Source organism: Neovison vison, chromosome 9 (genome assembly GCF_020171115.1).
Source record: "Neovison vison isolate M4711 chromosome 9, ASM_NN_V1, whole genome shotgun sequence".
NCBI classification, from domain to species: Eukaryota; Metazoa; Chordata; class Mammalia; order Carnivora; family Mustelidae; genus Neogale; species Neogale vison.
This window is the reverse complement of record NC_058099.1, coordinates 92,537,280-92,561,125: the sequence shown is the minus strand read 5'-3', so window position 1 is coordinate 92,561,125 and position 23,846 is coordinate 92,537,280. Positions and strand designations below refer to the sequence as shown.

General features: G+C 47.6%; 1 protein-coding gene across 2 annotated transcripts in view; it reads right to left on the bottom strand.

Moving 5' to 3' along the window:
* The window catches only part of KANK1 (KN motif and ankyrin repeat domains 1), a 196,083-nt gene that overhangs the window by 122,607 nt on the left and 49,630 nt on the right, over nt 1-23,846 (bottom strand). For both annotated transcript variants that reach the window (XM_044265953.1, XM_044265952.1), the window contains exon 2: nt 7,241-7,368. The gene's annotated coding sequence lies outside the window, so the exon portion shown is untranslated. The remainder of the gene's footprint in view (nt 1-7,240; nt 7,369-23,846) is intronic.

Below are 23,846 nucleotides of genomic sequence, written 5' to 3'. Positions count from 1 at the left end.
ACCAGGAAATGAAGAAAGTTTTGAGAAACGAGTTATTCCCAATGTAAATCTCCAGTCAGCCTCTGTCAATCATGTCAGCCTTTCCCCCGGGGGTAGCCTTTCTCCACCTCTTGCCTAAAAACTACACTACTATTTAATTGCTTTGTGACTTCACATTTTATTAAGAGGCAGAAAAAACATAAAGAGCTAAAACAAAGAGATAAGCCCACGGCCATAAATTGTCCCCTTAAGCAATGAAACTTGCAGTCCTGGCACAGGAAGGCGGGCACTGTGAACATCCCCTGACAAGGGCCATTCTGCAGGAGTCCTGGGTCCCCATCACGTACAGAAACCCCTCCGGGCCTCTGTAGTGTGGCGCCATAGATCAGAACCCGGGGCGGTCAGCCACCCTCTTCCACTGCCAGCGTGAAGGGCACAGCCTGTGACTCACTGTGCTCTCTGACCCAGCCCACCCCGTAGTGTCTTCTACTCTCATGAGCCACCACCACCCCCGCCAAAAAAAAGAGGCAAAAGAGAATGAGTGGAGAAAAATTCTATCCCCAGACAGCACCCCAATGTATGAGCCTCTCTCCCCAGAAATCAGCCCACGTGGTCTCTAACCCAGGGAAAACATCTTCGCTGAAGGCATACCCTCATCAACGGCGAGGAGGATGCCCTTTCCCACCCTGCTGGCTTCCCTTCTGAGCCCCTATTTCTTCCTTTGCCGTAGAACGGAAACCCTTATCAGATTATACCACATTCCTGAGTGTGCCCGAGCCCCTGCCCTCTGGAAGATTACATCCAGTGACTCAGGCAAGCCAAGCAGGACGTGGGGTTTCAAGCCCTGGGAAAAGATCAATTAGTAACTTCTCTAGCACGCTGCCAGCTAGGAAACAAAGGCTTCGAGTGTTGTGAAAGCCTACTGATGTGTATAAGAAAGTGGGTTTATGACATTGTTCCGGAAAAGCATGCAACTATTTGCAGGGGGTGGGGAGGGGAGAGAGAGAGAGAGTGAGAATGTGCGTGCACGCGTGTGTGTAGTGTGTGTGTGTGTGTGTGTGTGTGCGCGCGCGCATACGTACATGCATATGTAAAAATCTAAGCATAAAAAAGGCTGGCAGGACAGACAATAAACTTAGAAGTGGCCTGGGTGGCTCAGTGGGTTAGGCCGCTGCCTTCGGCTCAGGTCATGATCTCAGGGTCCTGGGATCGAGTCCCGCATCGGGCTCCCTGCTCGGCAGGGAGCCTGCTTCCTCCTCTCTCTCTCTGCCTGCCTCTCTGCCTATTTGTGATCTCTCTCTGTCAAATAAATAAATAAAATCTTTAAAAAAAAAAAAAAGAAGTGGTTATATGAAGGGCTGATCCAGAAGATGAAATCCAAGTCAGGTGTTTTTTTCTGTGTACGTGTTTTCTGACAATGGGTAGGTCTCGATTTTATCATTAATTTTAACGACAAAAGGTAAAATCTGGAAAAGAATGGCGACCAGTCTTTCCAAACCAAAAATCAGAACACATGATCTACACCGAGGCATATTCATCTCTCCTCTAAATGCAAGAGGCAGCTAAGGAAAAGTAATTTAGTCAGTGGAATGTGGAAATTTCAAGATTTCATTAAGTTTTTAAGAAACAGAACACAGAATATCTAAAACAGGATTGCCTAAAATATCCAGCTGGTTTAGCAGCATTCGATATTGAAAAAATGCAGCAAGTACTTAAGTTGGTAACATCATGTCTTCCTTCAAGCCATGGGAAGTGACCCCAGGAGCATTCGCTCCTGGTCCTGGGCCAGCAGGCTCATGAGGAATTTGGCTGAAGTCAATGAAGAGTTCCTGCATTTACTTTTTGCAAAAGGACTACCCAAGGAATGATGAACAAACGAAGAAACAAGAAACAACAACAGAGTCCCGAAGGAATCTGGGTTGGAGCGCTCTTAAAAAAAAAAAAAAAAAAAAAGACAACAATCGCAATCGGCTATTTCATGTCTTCACGTGCGGAAAAATTAATTTGCATTTGTATTTCAAACTGTACTTCAAATTCAGTTTTACACAGATGAAATATTTAAAATCATGAAATAAAACCATAAAACAACAATAACACAACATAGGTGAATGCCTACGCAGGCTGTGGTTGGACATGCGGATACTCATTCATTCTTTCTACAGATGTTGCAGAACGCCAGCAACCGAGCTGCGAACACCAGAGACTCAGCCTCTTCCCAGGGAGCCACAGGCTAGCGAAGAGAACAGGACAAAGTAAATCAATGCAGAGTAATTGCATACTGGCAAGTCTCAAAGGGGATAAAAAGGGCTTATGGGATGGAGAATGCCAGAGGGAATGACCAAGCCTGGACACGAGCGTGCTCTCTGAGAACCGGAAAACGACAAGGACAGGGAACCACTGACATGCACTTCTGTGCCAGGGGTCCATGTCTAAGATCTTTGCATAAATCAACCCATTTACGCCTCCCAGCAGGTCTGAGATAAGTAAGGACTATTATGATAACGATGGTGATGTTCCAGGGGTCCAAGGGCACGGAGCTGGGGAACGGGAAAGCCAGGGGGACCCAAGCAGCCTGCTCTGGGGTTCTCTCTCGGGAACTGCATCTCTGAACAAGACAGAGTCGAGCACAAGCGTGAGTGCATGTGGCTCTGTGCACATGCGTGTGTGTGTGTGTGTGTTCACAAACAAAGGAAGAGCTCCTGCAGAATCCGGGGGGGGGGGGGTCAGGAAGATGTTGGCACGACCCCTGGAATGGAAAGGAGCCCAGGGGTGCTGGGACACCGTGTTAGAGAGTAACAGCGGCGAGACTGGAGACCAGGCACAGCTGGGTCACGTCCGGCCTTGCAGGCCACAGGGAGGAGACTGCCAGGACAGCCCAGGAAGGGTGCACCGGGACGGGGCGACACTTGAAAGAGGTCATTGTACTGTGCAGGGGCAGACTGTAGGGGTGATACTTCCAGGCCTTGCCTGCTTCCTAGTTAGTCTGTATGGGGACCACAGGGAAAGGATTTCACTACGAAAAATTAAATATTTGCTTCCTTTTAAAAACACCACACAGAAGTCAAAGATCATGAAAACTTGCAATAGTTTTATAATAGAAGATATTTTATAATAAAAACCCTCTTGCACATCCTTAACAAAAAAAAGCGAATGTCTCTCTGGAGATACGGGCAAAGGACAGGAATTGAGAATTCACAAAAGGAAAAAAATTAATGGTTCATAAATATATGACAAACATTCACTTGTCCATAAAACTGGACAAAGGTTTTTTTTTTTAATTCTATTTTAATATTAAGAAGAGTCTGGGGAAAGTATCTCTTGCATACTGTCAGTGGAATCTGTAAACTGGTTCAGATTTTTCAGGTAATAGAGATCAAAAACCTTTCCTGAATTTATATTAAAGATCATTAAGAGCAGCCTCAAAAATAGTCAGGAGCACATGCACTGACACATGTTATGGTGACAGATGGTGACGAGCACTGAGTAGTGAATAAGCGGGTCAAATCAGCCCGTTGTATACCTGAGACTAATAAGAACACTGTCTGTCGACCACACTTCAATAGTAAGAAAATTCATGCCGCCATGACCACTGATACGGAGAGAAGTTTACAGTATACCTAGAAAAGCAAGTTGAAGGGCGCCTGGGTGGCTCAGTCGGGGAGCATCAGACCCCTGACTGCAGCTCTGATCGTGATCTCGGGGTTGTGGGACCGACCCCCGTATCGGGATCTACACTCAGTGCAGAATCTGCCTGGGATTCTCTCTCTCCCTCTGCCCCTTCCACTGCTCTCTCTTTCTCTCTCTCTCTAAAATAAATACATAAATCTTAAAAAAAAAAAAAAGAAAGCCAAGTTACATTTTTATATTTGAAAATCTTATTTTATATTTAAAAATCATATACATACACTAAAGCTTCTGGAAGAACATTAAGTGGGTATTTAATGATGGTAGGATTATGCACGTTAAATACGTCTTTTTTGGGGCACCTGGGTAGTTCAGTGAGTTAAGCTTCTGCCTGTGGCTCAGGTCATGATCCCAGGGTCCTGGGATCGAGCCTCACATCAGGCACATCTCTCTGCTGAGCAGAGAGCCTGCTTCCCCCTCTCTTCCTGCCTGCCTCTCTGCCTACCTCTGCCTACGTGTGATTTCTCTGTCAAATAAATAAATAAATAATCTTTAAAAAAATACGTCTTTTGTGTCTACTTATCTTTTATTACAGCCAATATACACTGCTTATGACAGTAAGCGAACTAAGCAAATAAACTATCTAGATCACCACATAAAAAGGCTAAATTGCCTAGTAGAAGGGGTCACAGACAGGAGACGGTGTAGACGAAAGATGAAGCAGGAAACAGTATGGTAGAAAGGGACCTCTAGAAGCATCTACGAAGTCTGAAACTTCGCTTCACAGATTAAGAAGTCACCGACCCTCTTCCCACTTCACGTACTCTGTGCCTGATGATTAGCACAGCCCCTGACCAGCCTCATTAAGCCGCCCTGCACCGTGTGACAAGAGTGTGTAAATAGGGTCACTGTGGTTCTCAGTTTCTGAGTGACATCATCTGGGCCCTGCCTCTGGGGCCACAAAGGTCTTTACAGGCAGCGCCTTGGATCCCTGGTCCACTTCACACCAGGGCTACTCTGATTAGTTCCCGTTTCTCCAATCAAAAACTGCAAACCCACCGCTCTTAACCTCAACAAATACTTTCTTCTTTCCCCATTCTGGAGTTACATTCAGGTCCTAAGTCTTGAGCGCCCTCAAATACTCCTTTCCAAGGCAAAGCATCTGAGTCTACACCCGCCGTGTCTTCCCGCCCTCCTCCTCCACCTCCCCCCAGCCCCAGGTGGCACCCCACTTTGCTCCTTCCTTTTCTAGCATGTTCTAGAGCTGGGGATCAACCCCTGTCCCTCCCTTAGCTTTCCAGTTTTGACACAAAGCACCAAGAATGAGGGTTTAGCGTCAGAAAGCCTGGGTACACACCCAGCTCTGCTACCGACCACCTGCATGAGCTGAAGTGAGCAGGCCACTTAATTCCGCCTCTAGGAAGCAAGGTTAATGACAGCTGATCCAGCTCCTCCCGGCTCTGTCGTGAGGATCCCGCGAAGTAAGGCGTGGGAAAGTGCTCCGTGAGCTCATAAAGCACTTTCGCATTCTACTGATTTCCCACGCCTGTTCTGACTGTCTCCTCGTTACCTGGGACCGGTCGGCTCCCGCTGGGGCAGGAATGGCTTACGTGTCACCTGTAGCTTTCCCACAGCGGCAACACCAACGACACAGCTGTGTGAGCACTTCAGCTCTTACCGTGAATGACAAATTTGGTAATCGTATGTCATTGCAAACAAGTATAACTTTTTTTCTTAAAAATTACAGAAGCATGGACCTTTTTTTTTTTTTTTTTTTAAAGAGTATTTATTTTCAAAGAGAGAGAGAGAGCATGAGCAGGAGAGGCAGAGGGACGGAGACTCTCCGACAGACCATGGTCTCATCACAAAGCCTGAGGGCGGACCCCGACCTCACAACCCTGAGACCTCACAACCTGAGCTGAAATCAAGATTTGGATGCTTCACTGAATGGGCCACCCAGGAGCCCCTGAGCATGGACTTCTGGAGGACAGTACTAGCCAACGGTTACCAGAGCACATACCAAGAGTCAGCTGTCACCTAGCAGCCCTGGGAGAGAGGTTCAGTATTATTCCCATTTTACGGATGGGAAGACTGAGGGAGAGTAGCTCAGCTGCGATTTGAACCCAGGCATCTAGCGCCCACGCTCTTCTCACCCACTGTCCTGAGACTCCTTTGTGACAAGGACTGAAGCAGAGAGAGAGGAACCAGGCAGGAGGCTGGCTCTGGAGTAGGAGAGGTGGGCCGCCCGGAGTCTTTTAACAAACGAACTTAAATTGCCAACAGCCCGTGTTGCTGAGGGCTTCGGGTCATCGGGCACTTCCCTATGCCACCAGTTGGTAGGGCCTGTTGAGAAGACCATCAGCGGAGTGAATCAGAAACCGGAATGGAACATTCCCACCTTCCCGCTGACTCAGCCGAGCCCCTCGGAGCGGGACGTCCTGGGGAAAGAAGCGTGCGTGTGCACAACAGTTGCACACAATGCAACAGGGCAGGGAAGCCAGCGTGCGTCACCGTGTAAGTGAACAGCACACACGTAAAAAATGATGCTACAGATAAAGAGGAATAAGCATTTGCGGTTTTTCCCCCAGGTTTTATTTATTTCTTTGAGAGAGACAGAGATAGCGCCAGAGACGGCAAGACAGAGCACCAGTGGGGAGAAGTAGGAGAAGCAGACTCCCCACTGAGCAGGGAGTGGGGCTCGATCCCAGGACCCCCAGGATCATGGCCTGCGCCGAAGACAGACGCATAACTGACTGAGCCACCCAGGGGCCGAGGAATAAGCATCTTCTTCAGGAAAAGAGATATGCAAAATAAATAAATTTTTAGAAAGCCAACCTTATCTAACCGGTTCAAGTTCTGAGTGGGTTCACCAGCCGTGTGAGCATGGGTAAGCCATTTCATTTCCCTGCACCTCAGTTTTCTTACGTTTAAATGGGGATAACAAAAGAGACACTTCACCAGCTTGTGAGAATTCATAAATTAATACACGTCAGGTGCTGGGGACGGAGCCCGGCATAAAGCAAGCCTGTGGTAAATGTCACTCGCTTTGCAAATATCTAGCAAGTTGGCACGCATAACACTCACGCACAATACACCGACACACGTCATCCCAAATATTTGTAATATAAATATTACAAGTAAGCATCTAAACTTGAACACGGATTTTCTCTGGAAGTGGAAGGACAGGCTTTTTTTTTTCCCCCTCCTTTTAAATTCTCTATAGGTCTGAAATTCTCTTTACTCGACTAAAGCCAGCAATATATTCTCATTGAAGTATCTCCATTTTTTCCAAGTGGCCTTAGTAATACCCCTTTCCATCTATTCACTTTCCCTAACATAATCCACTCCATGCATATTGTGTTTATGGAAATAGGGTACTTCTACTGATTTAATCTGAGGAGTAATACGTTTTCCCCTTTATTCTTGAGAGCCAAGCAGCTAGCTCATATTTTATCCTATAAAAGTCTCTCCTGCCCTTACACATTTACGGAGGAAGAACGCTCCGCAAGGCTTATGAGAGCATTAAAGCGGGGTGGGGGGGTGGGGGCGGAGACTGGATCAAGGGCTCCGAAAAGCAAAGGCAAAGGGGACAAACATGACTACCTCAGGACAGCCATACGGAAAAAGTCCACCTCACCTCAGTCAGGTCAGGCCAGAAGATGACTGTGATCAGTGTCCCGGCCCCATGGACGCTCTCCCTCGTGTGGTCCGAAGACGGAGGCAATTCAGCTGTTCATCAGGCCGTCCAGCCGGGCGACGATCGTTCTGAAAGGAAAGGGAGCTTGGTGAGGGAAATGTCGGGGAGCCATACCCTTGCCAGGCCTGGGACCTGCGGGAGAGGGGAGTCAGTTAGTGGGGACGGCTGCGGAGTGGAGACATCAGACTTAAGTCCTTTTCCGGGGTGGGGTGGGGACGGGGGGTGGAGGGTGCAGCCCAGCATGACAGACGACCCAGGAGAGGATGCAAACGGGGGTGTCCTTTGCTCTCAGGACGAGCTTAGTGGCTCACTCTCCGGGTACGTCCCCGTCCCTTCGAAGACCAGGGCTGGTGCCTCCTCGACTTCTACTGTTAGCCCCCACGGCTGTTCCTGTACTAGACAATCCGTACAGAAGGCAGCTCGCTAACACTGTCCATTTGTACATCTTGGTCTCCCTGTCATTTCGGAGTCGGACCACTCCGTCAGAGACACGAGGCCTTTCTCAGGAAACTCGTTCCATCGAGGACTTTCTCTGTGTGCGGGAGTTCCCTGGGATTCCAACCTCGGGATGGTTTTCCAGCCATCCCTCCTTGTGGGACCACTCCAGAGCCCCTTTTCCTTGCAGTGTCCCACAGCTCTCCCTCGCCCGGACCCACCACGACCCTCCAGATGCCGCGGCACCCCAGCTGCCCCCAGCAGCGGCCTCGGGCCGGCCTCGCCCCGCAGATCACTGCCCACCCAGGGTCCCTCACAGAGCAGCCGCTCCCATCCTCCTCCTACCTGTGCCCCCTCAGCAGCCCCCCTCCCCTGGGTCTCAGTTCTCTGGACCGCGAAGTAAAGAACGGACTAAAATGGTCTCCATCCTCATTGTGCTTGGAAGTCAGATGTCGCTGCTCTTAAACCTGGCCCCAGCGCTCCCCGCCTTCCCACAGAGCGCAGTCTGCCACGTGTAGGATGGGAACAGGCTTTCTGCCCCCGAGGTTGCTCTAAAGGTAAGAACTAGGAGACCGTGTGCCTGGCATACACCAGAGGCTCGAGAAATAGGAGGGCTCCCCACCCCGCCTTAGAGGGTATGTGCAGATGACTTTGCTGGTCTTCAAATTTCCAAATCTAGCGTTCTCTTACATCCAGATCCGTGGCGGTAATAATATTCTCTTCTGGCAAACATAAACTGCTCTGAGAACCTTCAGCGCCTTCCATAATCTAGCTCAGCTCTACCTCATCTTCCTCCAACATCCAACAAACACCTTCTCTCCTTGCCAGCCTGTCTTCCTGGGTTCCAAAGAACACACCCTTAGACCCTATCTGTGGACCCATCACTCCCCATGGGGGACGTGGCTTTCCTTATTCCCCATCAAGGCCCTGCGAGCCCCTGGCCCTCCCAAGGCCCAAGTTCCAGGCGATTTAACCCTCACGTGGTGTCCTAACAGCACTGTCCGTTGTTTCGTGTTTATTAAGCTCGGTGGTCCAGCTGGAATGGGGCTATTCTGATTATTTTAAGTTTTTCACTTTAGTATAGACCACGTTTCAGTGTTTATAAGCCAGGTATTTCGGGGATCAGCTTTGCAAATGCTTTTTGAAATTTATATGCCTTTGGGCCTTAATGTAATAAGATTTTTTATTTTTTAATTTTATTTATTTTTTTTAAGATTTATTAGAGACACAGGGAGAGAGGGAAGGCAAGCAGGGGGAGGTGGGAAAGGGAGAAGCAGGCTTCCTGCTGAGTAGGGAGCCCGATGTGGGGCTCGACCCCAGGATCCCGGGATCATGACCTGAGCCGAAGGCAGACACTTAACAACTGAGTCACCCGTGCCGCAAGATTTTTTTTAAATTAATGCCACCATTTTCATTTGCCTGGAGTGTCACCCGGGAGCTTATTCTGACAGCAATGAGGAAACCATACACAGAAAACCCAGGGGCCTCCTCACGGAGCCAGGAGAAGAGTTCTAAGCACATCCAGCACCTACGGATTTTGTGTCAGGGCACAGGCTGAGAAGCCAGCTTGTGACCAAACCCTCTGCATCAACGGGGGGACTCACAGTAGAGAAAGGGGACTGGCTGCCACTGTTTACCTCAAGAAAGGCGGTGGCTGTGATTGCAGGGCTACATGAAGGCTCTAAGGGGGATGACAGAAGATAGAGTGACAGAGAAAGAACCACCTTGGAAGGAGACACAGAGGAGGGGACACGGGCAGAGGAACCGTGCGGAGGAGAACACAAGCCCAGAGAAACAGAAGCGATGTCGAAGGCCGTGGATGGAGGACTCACAAGAGGTCCCTGAACTGCACTAGTAAGGCGGCCACTGGTGACCCCGGGGACGATTTGCAATCGTGCTGGTACAGGACGCAAGCTGAAGGGGGCTGAGCAGAAAGCAGGAGGGCAATGGAGACAAGCAGAGATAAGCCACAGAGTTTGTCCTGGTCATTTTGTACCCGGAAGCTTACCTGACTTAAGCCAGTAAAAGTATCTCTCCTGTTGCTTGTTCCCTCGCTCCTGGCTTCGCCACGTGCACAGAGCTCAGTCACCAAAAACAACTGACTGCAGACCCTCTCTGCCCAGCACGCCCTGGGCGTGCCTGCTTCTGCTTCTCTAAGAAACCTTCCAGAACTATTCAACGGCCACATGCTGACCACCTTCGGCATCGAAATTCTACTTCCCTCTTCAGGAAAATGACAGTTATCCATTTATCAGAGAAAACAGACATACAACACCCCCCCCCAACCCACACACGACAATATGTCAGGTCAAAAGGAGCAAAAGTCCAAGTTCAGGTGAGATTCTAGATGACGACCTCGAGGTGACTTGCATAATTTATGCTAAACTATGAAAAAGAGAACTTTAAACATTTTTGTCTACCTTCAAAATAGGGCTTTAAGTTTAGAGCAATCAGACAGGTACCTCTGAAACTAAGAACACGCTGTATGTTCATTAATTGAATTGTGAAATGAACTGAATTAATTGGATTTAAATGTAAAAAAAAAATTTTTTAAGGAAAAATCAGATATGAATAAAGAAAGAAATGAAAAGCATCATTAGCATTTTTAGTCTTCTGCTTTGGTAGGTACTCAGGACACATTGAAAAACACAATACACAAAAGCGTCTCCAGTGACTTAAGAGACTCGGGAACAGAATTCTCGCCAGCTGTGTTTCCAGTGACATTTCTTTCTCAACAGTAACTCCCGTGTCTCCGCCAGTAGCTCCCAGCCTACCGGCTCCTGTACTGTCCCTTCCACTCTTTGCTTTAACAAACTCTCTTCTCCCTCCTCTGTCCCGTGTCTTGACCGCTGAGGAGCCGTTCTGGTCACAGGATAAATATTTCTGTTTAGGAACCAAGGCCACTTGATCAGCCCCTACAAACTTAACCCCGTGGCCGTTTACTTTCCAACATTCCAATTACCCTTCAAGGTTCTTCAGCAGGTTATACGTTGGTGATGACTGTGGTAACAGTAGACACGTGAGCCCGTGCTCTTGTTGGGGGCGGGGGGAGGCAAGGGCACTGCTGCATAAATATTTTATAAGGAGCCGATGCTGAAATCCTAGACGAGGAGGCATGCACAGGCCCTCGGTCATCTGCTGGTTGCCCAAGGTGGCAGTTTTCTTAATGCCGCGAGCAAGCTTTGCCACCTGCTAGAGGGTTCTCCTTGATTTGCTCCTAAATATATCCCCCCCAACACACACACGCACCCGAGATGTTTTTATTTTTTGATGCCGTAACTGTGCTGTGGGCCAGGCTGCAGATGACGCGAGAGCGAAGGATGGCAGCTGATCCGCCAAAGTGTCCCCAGTCGCCGTCAGCCTGGTGCGCGCAAAGTCTGAGGGCAAAAGTGTGCCATGTGTGGGAGCCAAGTAGGGGAGCCTCCCGCAGAACTAAATCACCCCTCGCCAGAGAAGGGGAAAAGGGAAAGCTCTCCTGATGCTTGTACGAATTCACAGGAGAGGCACGGAAAACGGTGAGGCACGGGAAGGCTACTCCTCTGCAGTCGACAGGTTTCCCAGCGGGCTCTGGAAACAGCCCAACAACAAACGCCGTTATGCACCTGGCTTGGAGCAGGACCAGCTCCCTCCAAATCTGGAGCCGGGAGGAAGAGCAGGAGATGCCTCTGAGCGGCGACCCGACCTGGGGGACGGTGGCTCATGCCTGCAGAGGAGCTGAGCCAGCTCGAGGCCTGGTTGTTGGCTGGACGTGGACAGTCTCGACCCCGGGGCAGGAGGCGTCTCCATGTGTCTGCCTGGCCCTGCTTCCCTCATTCCTGGGCCTGGAGGGCTCTGGCTTCCCTGCACCAGGGAGGCTGTGGTGGGAAGGAGGACGTGGCTAAGATGGTTGCAGGAGAGGGTCACAGTCACTCGCTGGCTGTACCCCCAGTCACGAGGGTCCGAGAGAATGGCAGGATGGGGAGCCTGGACAAAGTGTGACAAAGTGCCCCCCTCCCCAGCCTCAGTTCTGCCCCAGCAGCAGCAAGGATCAGTGTGAAGAGATGACCTGAGGCCTTCCGACGTCACGACCGAGAGCAGGAGCCTGGGACAACTCCAGCGCCGTCTGGGGAGGGCGACACCGGGGAGAGCCGCCAGCCTCCCCTTTCCGCGGCCGCCAGCGACGCGGAGTCAGAGGAGCACAGCATTTCTTCACCCCGAGTCTGCGCACCAAGACTCTTCCCCAATCTGAATTTACCCGAGGGAGCCAATGAACCCACAATACCGAAAGGATTCGCATCTAACAACCTACACAGATTTTCTGAGTCTTCGTTCAGATTCACCGAGTTCCATCAGGAGAGGAGAGCGGTACTCAGAGGAAAGGATGCTCTCCCAGGAGGGACTCCGGAGGCTCTTGCACCACGCGGGCATTCACCGTGAACGTCAGCCTTGCTCGTCACCAGGGCTGTGTAAAGGGTCTGCGCTGACAGGGGCAGGTGTCACCGGAGGCATCACCCGCTCGCAGCCCCGAGGCCTCGTGGGGCGGAGTCACTTCGGGAAATCCACGGTCATCCGTGACCCGGACGCCCCAGTCTGCCCCAAGGTTCTTCAGGTCCAGCGGCCAGATCTTCTGGGAGCCAAAGAGGCCTCCTCCCCCAGAGTGCACAGCTAATGAATAAACCCACAGCAACATGTCCGTGGTATGTGTGGGGGGAGGCTCCCCACAGCAACTACTCCCTTCTCTGGAATGTCCTGACCCAGCCAGAGGGTCAGAGCTGACTCGCCCATACTGCGTCCCCGCATACACACATCTCACCCGGCCACGGCCTCACGGGGCCCATGAAGACGTCAGGCCCATGTGAGACAAGACGCCTCTCCCGTAGGGCTTCAAAGCAGCAGCCGCTGGCCGGGTGCCAGAAGCAGGTGGCCCGGGAACCGACAGCGCCGGTCTGTGGGAAGGCGGGGCAGGGGGGGGTGCTGAGAGCAGCCGAGACGACACACAGCGTCCCCCCCCTCCTCATGCTCTCTGGTTTTGACCCTAGGTCTTCTCTGAAGAGTCGGGATTCTCTTCAGGATCCTGAGAAAGCCCTCCTGGAGTTGGTGTGACCCTCACAGCCAAAGACACCCAAGAGAACACCATCCTTTCCCGGTTACCGTGTTCTTAGTTTAACAACTGGGTGCCCTGGGCGAGCACTGGAGCAGACCCGAGAAGGCAGAGCCAGGCTGGGGGTACGAGATGCAGCAGGGCAGGGGGTGCCCGGTGGAGTCCGTGCTCTGAACTCGGAACGCGTCTCCACGTCTGGGCCTCTTGTCCCCCATTTCAGCGTGCCTGCCGCCAAATTGTACCTCACCGAATCCTGTTTTTCTAGGCTTGCATGGTGAATAGCCTGCTTTAGCTGATATTTTACATACATATATAAACATATATGTATGAATGTAGTCCATTCCTCCTGTTTCCACCTGCTGACATTCTATTACCTCAAGATATGAAGGTAAAAGGGCGTCTGGGTGGCTTAGTCGTTAAGCCTCTGCCTTTGGCTCAGGTTCTGATCCCAGGGTCCTGGAATCGAGCCCTGCCTCGGGCTCCCTGATCAGTGGGGAGCCTGCTTCTCTGTCTGTCTGCTGCTCCTCCTGCTTGTGCTTTCTCTTTCTCTCTGACAAATAAACAAATGAAATCTTTAAGAAGGTAAACCCCCGAGGGGGATATTTGTACTCTGCGCGGTGCCCACCCCAGTATAGGCTGTCATCTCCAAGATGGAATTATCAGCAGAGCTCGAGCCTGCGTTACAAGACAAGCTAAACATTGCACAGAGGTGGGAGAAAATAGTTATCTAAAGTAACACAGTTTGGGGGTTTGGGGGGTTTTTTGGGCAGAAAACTGGTAGGGTCTGGAATAACTTCCCCCATAAACATCCATGTGTAATTTCTTGATACGGTAAAAGAATAGTCCAACTCAGTCAAGCATATTTTCTCTTCACTTGTCATATGTGATTTTTCCTTAAAAACGTACAATAATCTTGTAACAAGGTATAAAGCTAGCTGTTTGTGTATGTATATAGCTTTTTGTAAAAATCAACAGTCCAATACATTCTTAAACTGCAATACTGTCCAGGAGAACAAAATTAAAATATATTCAATTTTTAAATTTTACACAGAGGACTCAAGAAAAGAAAAGCTTTTCTCTTCTAGGATTAATCAGTAGGAGAATAGTTAACTGACCATGTAAACTATACTATTAATACACACAACTTTTTTACCATCTGTGGTTTGGCAAAGGGTGGGAAATAAAAAAAAAAAAAAGAAGTTACACTTGAGAAACTGCACAGTGAATAAGGAGCATCTGTCATCCAAAGTATACTTCCTTACTTTGTATCTAGATTTTATATAAAGGAGGAAGAACATTTCCAACTTCAAGCAAAGAAAACAAAAGGTGAGTGAAGGCTTGTACGTGTGTGAGACCAGATCAGAAAATGCTTTCCCTCCGATGGGCTTACCGCTCGGCTCAGTCCTGCCCTTCAAACCATAAGCCCCGGGATATAACGTTTCATACTCTCCAGGATTTCGACCCTCTTTCAGCTCTCCGTGGAGCAGGTGACCACATCTGAGGGTGACCGGGGGCAAGGTGGCAGGAAGTCCCTCGCTAGACCCTGAGGCCTCGAGGAAAGGTGTGCAAGCAGGTAACGACCCACTACCAGCGCCCGGGCAGGGGTTCCGTACGGTGCCACTGTGAGCTGCGGTGCGCTCTTATCCCCAAAGTCTAGATGCCAAACATCTTTACTTTCCCAGAAAATTAGAGTAAAATGTACCATTAAAAACAAAACAAAACAAAAAAATGGAACAGGAGCACCTGGGTGGCTTGGTCGGTTAGGCGGCCGATTCTTGATTTGGGCTCAGGTCCCGATCTCGGGGATCCCGAGACCGAGCCCTACACTGGGTTCTGCGTTCAGTGGTGCGACAGCTTCAGGATTCTCCCTCTCCCTCTGCACCAACCCCTCTCTCTCTCTCGCTCTCTCTCAAATAAATCTTAAAAACAAACAAAGACAACCAAGCACCTAAAACTAGCAGTTTTCAAATCTGAGTGTAACTCCGAATCCCAAGCATTAATCTATAAAAGCACAGATGGCCGGTTCCCACCCGAGTGTCTGAGTCACCAGGTCTGGGGTGAGGCCTGAGAATGTCCATTTCCAACAAGTTCTCAGGGGACACGCGTTGCTGCCGCAGGCAGGGCTGGTGGTGGTGTTGGGGGACGGGGTGGGGTGGGGGGAGCGGGCACCACATCTTGAGAACTACTGGCTCAAACAGAAGCAGACAAAGGGCGTGCACGAGCTCTACAGGACAGGGTAAGAGCTTGGTGTGGACGACAGGGACAGCTGTTCACCACGCCCCTCCCGTCAGGAGCAGGAAGTCAACCACTTTACGAGCCAGACAGGGTCTCTGCTCCCCTCTCCGGCATGTCTGTCCTAGAACTCCTGCTCCAGGGAGAGGCACCGAGCTCAGCAGGAGGGCCCCACATCTCAAGCACAAACCCCATGTCCTGTGACCCTGTGAGCTGGGGCGCAGCCCCCAACATGAAAGAATGTAGCAACAATGCCCAGAGCTCACCCATCAGAGAACCAAAGCTAATGGCCAATGTCACTCCTGAGAGTGAGACTCCAACCGGAATACGACGAAGCAGCCACGAGGCCCGAGGGGTACAGTAAGGGCACATCCCGACAGGAGAGGGGCTGGGAAAGGCACCTGCTGGAGAGATGCAAGGCACACAGCAGCTCCCCTTCTTCTGCCTCCTGACCTGTCCTCTCCCTGCACCTTGAAAAGTCAGGTTGGGGGTGGGGGGGGGCTGTGGGGGCCATCTGTGCCAAGGAGGCTGCCCCCTGCTCCCCAGCCTCTCTCCCCTCAGACCCCCGCAGGTCTGATCACCCTGGCGACTCTAAGCATCGAGAACAACACCCACAGGTTCCAAAGTCGTGCTTCTCAAACTGGCGCCTGCGTCACAAGCACGCAAAGGGCTCTGAAAACACAAACTGCTGGGCGCTGACCTCCGGGTGCAGTTCCGCAGATCCGGGGTAAAGCCGACAATTTAGATTTCTAACAAGCTCTCAGATGATGCCAATGGCCCAAGGACCACACTCAGAACCACCTGCTGGCTATTCCTTGCTATTAATGAGCACACTATCTCCTTTAATTAGTTTATTACATAAAAGAGAATACGAACGTGGCTTTTGTCACCAACCCTGCGACTGACCTCAGACAGGACGGCACTTGCTGTGCTTTAATTCTCCACCCGTAAACTGAGAACACCTACCTCCCAAATACTGTTGACCTGACTCAAGGTTATTACTGAGCAATTTAAAAGACGTCCCCCACTACCAGCTGCTGCCTTGTCTTTTAGAATATTGCTGACTGCCTCGATAGAAATAATTTATAACATTTAAGACAAATACCCACACCCCTCATCCACCACACAAGATTGGAGAAATCTTTCTCTTTTAAAAAAGACAAAGCCTAGCCAATGTGAGCCTTCCCCAAATGCAGAAAAATCAAAGATACTTTTGATTATTCCTCATGGAAAGAGATATTACTTCAGTCAAGTTCCATGTTATGTACAACAACCAAGCAAACACACACAGGTTTCAATTTGAAATATACATACTTTTTTTTTTTTTTTTTAAAAGAGTGTGTACTTTCGACAAAGAATTACAAAATGCAATGGCTTCTTCCCAGTTGAGAACACAGGGCCGTACAGTTGCCCATTTCAATATTAACAATCAGGTAAATGCCAGATTTCAATCTTGGGAAGTAAGAGCAGGGATCCAGGCTTATTTCCCCAGAGTGCCCCAGTCAACTAGGTCAGGCAGTAAAGTTCGCCAAGGAAATGCTCTCAACCTCATTAATTATCAGAGCCCAGGCTCTGGCATTTCAAGACAGAGAGCTGGCGCCCTGCCCAGCCACCCTCCTCCCGTTCCTCAGCCTTTATGGAATATTACAAGCACAGACCTCCTGTCACCTTTCCCAGGAGGGGAGTGGGGCTGAAGTGGGCCTTTCAAATATTTGCAGTCCAGGGGCCAAGTGAGTCCATGCTAGTGATGATCAGTGAGTTCTAATGGGACAATATGACTCCCTCCAGGACAAAGACAAAGCCAGGTTAGACTTGCAAGCATCTTGGGGACACAGAGCACAGGTGGATGGGCAAAGCCAGCCGCTAGCTTCCTGCTCTCGGCCTCTAATGAAAGCCACCAGCAATTACAAGAATGAGAAGTGCGCTGTTCATCGACAGTTAACCCCATCTAATACTAAACATTCGCAAAGTGTGTATGTATCTCCTTGACCGTGTAATGTAGGGAGCCTGGGCTCCCTCAGTCAGTCATTCTTACCCCAAGGGGGTAACTCTTCAGTCTTTTCACTCAGGATGTCTAGAGCAAACATCAATCCATCTCAACGGAGAGCAGTGACTTATGATAGAGAAGACAAGAATACAATGCGGGAAAGAAGAGTTCCTTCAATAAACAATGGGGGGGAAATTGGAAGCCACAGGCACAAGAATGAAACTGGACCTCTATTTTACACCATACACACACACACAAAATCAACTCAAAATAGAGGAGGCATCTGACCATAAGACCAGCGACCACAGAACTCCTGAGGTCAGTCAGGTGATGATTTTTTTTTAATATGACACCAAAAGCAAAAGAAACAAAAGCAAAAATAAAACAAGTGGGACTAAATGGAACTAAAAACCTTCTCCACAACAAAGGAGACCATCCATAAAATGAAAGGGCAACTTTCTGATAAGGGTTAATATCCAAATTATATAAAGAATGTATACAGCTCAGGGCACCCAGTTGGCTCACTTGGTGGAGCATGTGACACCTCATTTCAGGGTTGTGAGTTCAAGCCCCATGTTGGGTGTGGAGATTACTTTAAAAAAAAAAAAAGAAAGAAAGAAAGAAAGGAAGGAAGGAAGGAAGGAAGGAAGGAAGGAAGAAAGAAAATCTTTTAAAAAAAAGAACTCATGCAACGTAATAGCAAACAAAACAAACCAATAAATACCAACGCCACAAACCAATTAAAAAATGAGCAGAGGATCTGGATACTTTTCCAGAGAAGAGACGGGTAACAGATACATGAAAAAGATGCTCTATAACATCAATCATCAGTGAAATGCAGACCCAAACCACAATGAGATGTTACCTCGCACTTGTTAGAGTGGCTAATACCAAAGACAAGAGGAGGAGTCGGGCACCTGGCTGGCTCAGTTGGTGGAACGTGTGGGTCTTGATCTCAGGGTCATGAGTTTGAACCCCAACTGGGTGTATCAAATACTTAAATAAATTTTAAAAAAAAAGATAAGAAGTACCAAGTGCTGGTGAGGATATGGAGAAAAGGGACCCTTTATGCCATGTTGGCATGAAAAGTGGTGCAGCTGCTCTAGAAAACAGTAAGAAGCTTCCTCGAATAATTATAAGTAGAGCTACCATATGACCCAGCAAACTCGAGTTCTGGATATGTATGTGAAGAAAATGAAAACCCTACTTTGAAAAGCAATCCGCATCCCCATTTCACTGCAGCATTATTGACAATAGTCAGGATGTGAAAACAACCTAAGGGTCCTTAATGGATGTAGATAAGCAAAATGTGGCATATATTCTGCCACATATAAATGTGGCAGCGAAACATTGCTCAGTCATAAAGGAGAATGGGATCGTGCCACCCGTGACAACACAGATGGACCTAGAGGGTGCTAAGTGACATTAAGTCAGACAGAGAAAGACAAATAGTATATGATCTCTCTCATATGTAGAACCTAAACCCCCCCCCCCAAAAAAAAGGCAAAACCAAGCTCACAGATGGAGAACAGGCTGGCAGTTCCAAGGGTGGGGGTGGGGGAAGGGGATGGGCAAACTGATCATTGTTGTTTAAATAAAAATTTTTATTTAATTGCTGCTTGACATGTAGGTCTTTTTTTTGATTCATTATACAAAGATTTTTTTCAACATTTCTTTCAATAAGTTCCAGTTAGTTAAGATAAATATGTCCTCTTAAAAAGCATAAATATATTTTTAATCACTGTTTATTAGATATACAAGCTAGAGACATCTAAGTCAATGAAAAACTGAGGTTCTAATTCCAAGTCATTTGCAACTGAAATGACTGAAAAAAGGAAAACCCACAGGTCCTCCCAGCAGCTGCTGGGGTAGACCAGCAGACACACAGGCTCAACTAGCATCCCCAGGTTGTTCTGACTTTGACCCACAGGGAAACTGGGAAGAATAACATTTGGTGAGTGTAGGACTTGACTATGAGACAAGAAGTTAAAGGATAAAATGTGAATCTTTACCAAATACCTAAATTTTTCCTACAAACCCCTATTTCTCCTTCCCTGATTAATCTGTGCCTTTTCAAGAAAATTGTTTTTAATTTTTCTGATATAGTAGGGAAAACATCTCACTCTGTGCATCTAAGTTTCTTGGCTGAGACTTGCTCCAACTGCATTTCAGCATTCATTCCAAGAAGCAGAATCGTGTGTTTCTAACCGTAAATTTACATGAGATTTTAAGTGCCTGGGGACCAGAGAAACTATCTTGGTCATTGTTTCCTTGTTTAAAAATGTACTCTGTCCTAAAGATATTTGATTGAAAAATGACGCATGGCCTACTTCCTTACCTATTAAGTTGAAAAAAAGTAACCTATCTTGTTGAACATGTGCTCTCCCTTGCTAAATCTTAATAAATAATGCATTCCTAAGGCTCTGGTGCTCAGAATTTTCTTTAAAGGTCTCCTACATTAGAACAAATCCACTAACACCTACCACCAAAAGAACACTATGCAACTTCTGCATTACCAGCCTCCAGCAATGGTCAACAGTCCCCTCCAGGGAAACTTGTCTCTGCCTCTGGCATGTACACAGCTGTATCCAGTACCACTGTTTGTCTAGGTAACAATGCTTTTCTTGTGGAGAAGACACATGACACCACCTTTGCACGCCAGCACCCCACAGAAGGAGTTGGTCCTGGACGGAGCCCCACGGCTGGGTGGAAACGCACTGAGATCACCCCAGGGGCTAAGTGGGAGACAGACGCTCACATCCCACCATGGGGTGGACACTGGTCCCATTTAAAAGAAATACATTGGGCAAAACGCATCCAGGGTCTTTAGAGTGATTACAGTTACGTGCTATTATTTCTATATATGTTCATACACATATACACACGTATACACACACACACATACACACACATACACACACACAAGTTTATAATTTCTAACCCAGTCACTTTGCTTCTAATAACACATTAAAGAAATAATGTTCACAACAATAGAAAAAATTAGGCACAAATACATGTATTTATTGCCCCACTAACTACCACAATAAAATGTCAGAAATTTAAATTACTATTAAACAGTAGGGAGACACTAAACATGGGTATGACGTCTTATGAAGAACTAAGTCAAGAAGTCTTCAATAACTTTATTAACATGAAGAGCAATATAATTTAGTCTCTCTCAGTATATCTTAAAAACTTACAAAAAGTACAAATTTTCAAATTGCTTAGTCTACGTGACTATTAGTATGTGTGACTTAGTATATGTCACTATTAATGTCAGTGAATGGAGACACTGTCCTGTGCTCAGTATCCATAATAAACAGGGTAAATCAGTATGCTTCCAGATCTTATCAAAAGCTTTAAGAAAACCATTTCTGCCTTTTACAGTGATGAAAGTTCCTCTAACAGATTAACTTTCTGATCAGAACACCTCCTGGACTGGGTCTAGGTCACAGATCAGGTTTCTAGGGAGCGGAGTCTTGATTTCTGACTGTCTACACCCAGCCAGACCCACTGGGTAATAGTGTAGCCAGCCAGAAAGACTCTTGTGATCTTACAACTGTCACCCCGGCTAGGAAAACAAGTCTTCATATTCAGGGCATGCTAAGGACATCACATTTTCACAGTAATTAAAATACAGGGGCAGATTTTTAAAAAGAAGTCTAAGTGAGTTTTACAGAAATAACATCTTTTTCAAAAGTCCATAATCTGCTATATATGTTTATACAAATACCATACATAACTTACTGTATATATTTATACCAAATAACATATATAAATATTTATCATATATAAACATATATATAAATGTAACATATATAAAAATTATTTAAATAGACTAAGGAATTCAATACATTCTCAGTAACACACCACATTCGAAGCACATCAGAGAAATACTAGGCATTTAAGCAAAAAAAAAAAAAAAGCCCAATACATAGAGTAGAGGAAAAGAAATTATTTTCCTAAATAACCATTGCTTCAAAGAAATATAAATCCTAACATGAGACTGCTTTGACAATAACAGAAACACTTGGGGCTGGAGAAGTTGGGAAATTAACAAAACAGAAACCCTATAGGTCAAATCTTGTGCATCTGGCCAAGGTGAGCGCAAAGCTAAAAGCAAGCAAACCCTGAGTAATTACAGTAAGTGAACTACACATGCAATGAGGAAAAACACCCAACTCCATTTGTTAGAAAAATTACTATGAAACAGTGACTGCATTAGGAAAAAAAAAAAAAAAAAAAAACAGAAACAATAAATCCAGGAGTTGATTTAAAATTCAATAAAAGGGGTGCCTACATGGCTCAGTTGGTTAAGCATCTGCCTTCGGCTCAGGTCATGGTCCCAGGGTCCTGGGATCCAGCCCTACATGAGGCTCCCCAGAGCCTGGTTCTCCCCTGCTCCCCCCCCTGCTTGTGCTCTCTCACTCTCAAATAAATAAAATCTTAACAAAATAAAATAAAATCCAATAAAAAATAATAAAACCCTATCAAAGAAGTTAAGTGTGTATCTCTTCTAAGGATACCTAAGTAAATAGTAAAGTAAATACTATTAGGAAAAAAAAAAAAAACTAGGACATATTGAGGGAATCGAAGAAAGAATGATGAATAATACAGATTAAAAAGTTATGCTTTTTGAAATGGACATGACACAATGGAGGGGCAGCAGGAAGACTAGTAAACAGTGCCTTTAGCAGGTGGAAACAGCTGGGAGTCAGGTAGACTCAGGTGAGGTCTCCGCCCCAACAGCCTCCCATGTCCCCTGTGCCCCGTAGAGGGGATGATCCTGGACAGAGCCACACTGGGACCACCCGTACCAGCCCCAGGGGCTAGGTCAGCAGGGAAATGGGTATTCGCTCATACACTGCCCTGGGGTGGCTATTGCTCCCATAGTTAAAAGAAATCAACTAGGCAACATGTATCACTGTCCTTTAAAGTGGTCACAGCTTTAAAAATAAATGTAACTTCTGACCCTGTAACTTTGCTTCTAATAATACGCCTTAAGAAAACATGTTTTAAACTCCCCCTCCCCCACACATTAACATAGATTCACTGCCCCATGATTATAATAGCAAATAGTTAGAAACTGAAATGACTACACAGATTTCATGTTTATGAAGATTTTGTGAAGATGTGGAAATGCTTGTATTATACAATTAAGTGAAAACTGGGTATGAAGTTGATTCCACAAAAAATACATACAAGGGACTAGAAGGAAATCCAACAATGTTTCAATAATGTTTGTCCTTGGTCTCAAGACAGTCTTGGGGGACTGATCTTTAAAACCTCTGAGGCTTAGGGGCACCTGGGTGGCTCAGTCAGTTAAATGTCCAACTCTTGATTGTGGCTCAGATCATGATCTCAGGGTCATGGGATTGAGCCCCGGGTAGGGCTCCCTGCTCAGCAGAGAGTCTGAGATTCTCTCTCCTCCTTCTACCCCTCTCTCTGCTCACTCACTAAAATAATAAATAAATTAAAAAAAAAAAACAAAACACCCTCTGACACTTAAATGTGCCGAGAATAAGGCAGCACACGTTGACCTGCACACCTTCATACCGGGCACCTAGTGGCTCAAAAGAAACGCAAGCACCCATCACACAGGGTCACCTTCCACACCTCACACCGGACTGGTCTGTGATTTTAGTCAAATTGCAACTTCTGAGCTTTATTTTCCTCTCCGTACGGTGGGAATAATCGTAGTTACCGAACCGCGGCAGGAAGGGGAGCTTCAACAAAGAATACAAAGTGGAGAACTCAGGCCTTCAGTAAACGTTAGTGCTCGCCTCTCCCTCTCCTCGGAAAACGGTAAATTCCGTTCTTGCTGGCCAGTGTTGAGCCACTTAAAAAAAAAAAATTAACTCTCAAGTCAACACCACTTGGCCACTTAAGTTCTAGAACACACGCAACCGTCCAGACTACAGGAACGTACTCACAAGAGGTCGGCCTCTGAGGCTTCAGAAGGGGCCAACGCTGCACTCGAGTTGTACAAGGGAAGAGACCTGGAGGTGCTTTTCAAAAGAAAACACACCCCTGGGTGCATAAGTAGGTTTCACGTTCCCCAACACGTGCCTCATCCATACGGCCCTTCCAAACTAGACCCTGCCGTTCGCGTTTTCCTTGTTGGCCTCCATCTATGCAGAAGAAATGAGTTGCGTTCTGCACAAGAGGTCTTCAAACCCTGTCTGCACAAGGCTCAATGGGAGGGAACATGAAACCCTTTTGCTGCTGCAAGAACAACGGGTCAAGTTTTCGAGAGGGAGCTGCTCCCATTTTCTCCCTGCAGCCACCAGACGGGGATGGGGGGTGGGGAAGATCTTTATAGGCATAAATGGTCCCCAGCTCTCTTTTTTATTTCAATGGCAAAAACTTGGCTGAATCTGCCTAGTGATCTCGGAAAGAATGTGGGCATGCATCTGCAAAGGAAAACGAGAGGAAGTCAGACTTCGGCGTCTCTTCCAGGCCCCCGGCCACACTTGTGGAAGGCTGGGCCACGATTCCGGGCTCACTGGGCCCCTCCTCGGTGAAGCCGCCCCACCCACACTCCTTGCTGCCTGTGCCATGCCTGTGCCAGGGGACTCTGTCTCCCACTTGCCCCAGTGACCTGTGGGGACCAGAGAAGCTGAAACCAACGCCGTTTGTCAGAGACATTCACACGAGTTGACCCAACGAGATAAGGCAAAATGGGTAAAGTGGGAGGCCGACTAAAGCCTCGGAAAGCGGCACAGAGAAGGAGTGGCCAGCAGTGCGGCCATCGGCTGAAAGGGTGTTAGGAGGTGGGAGAGAAACCATGAAACCTAAGAGCTGGGTACGAG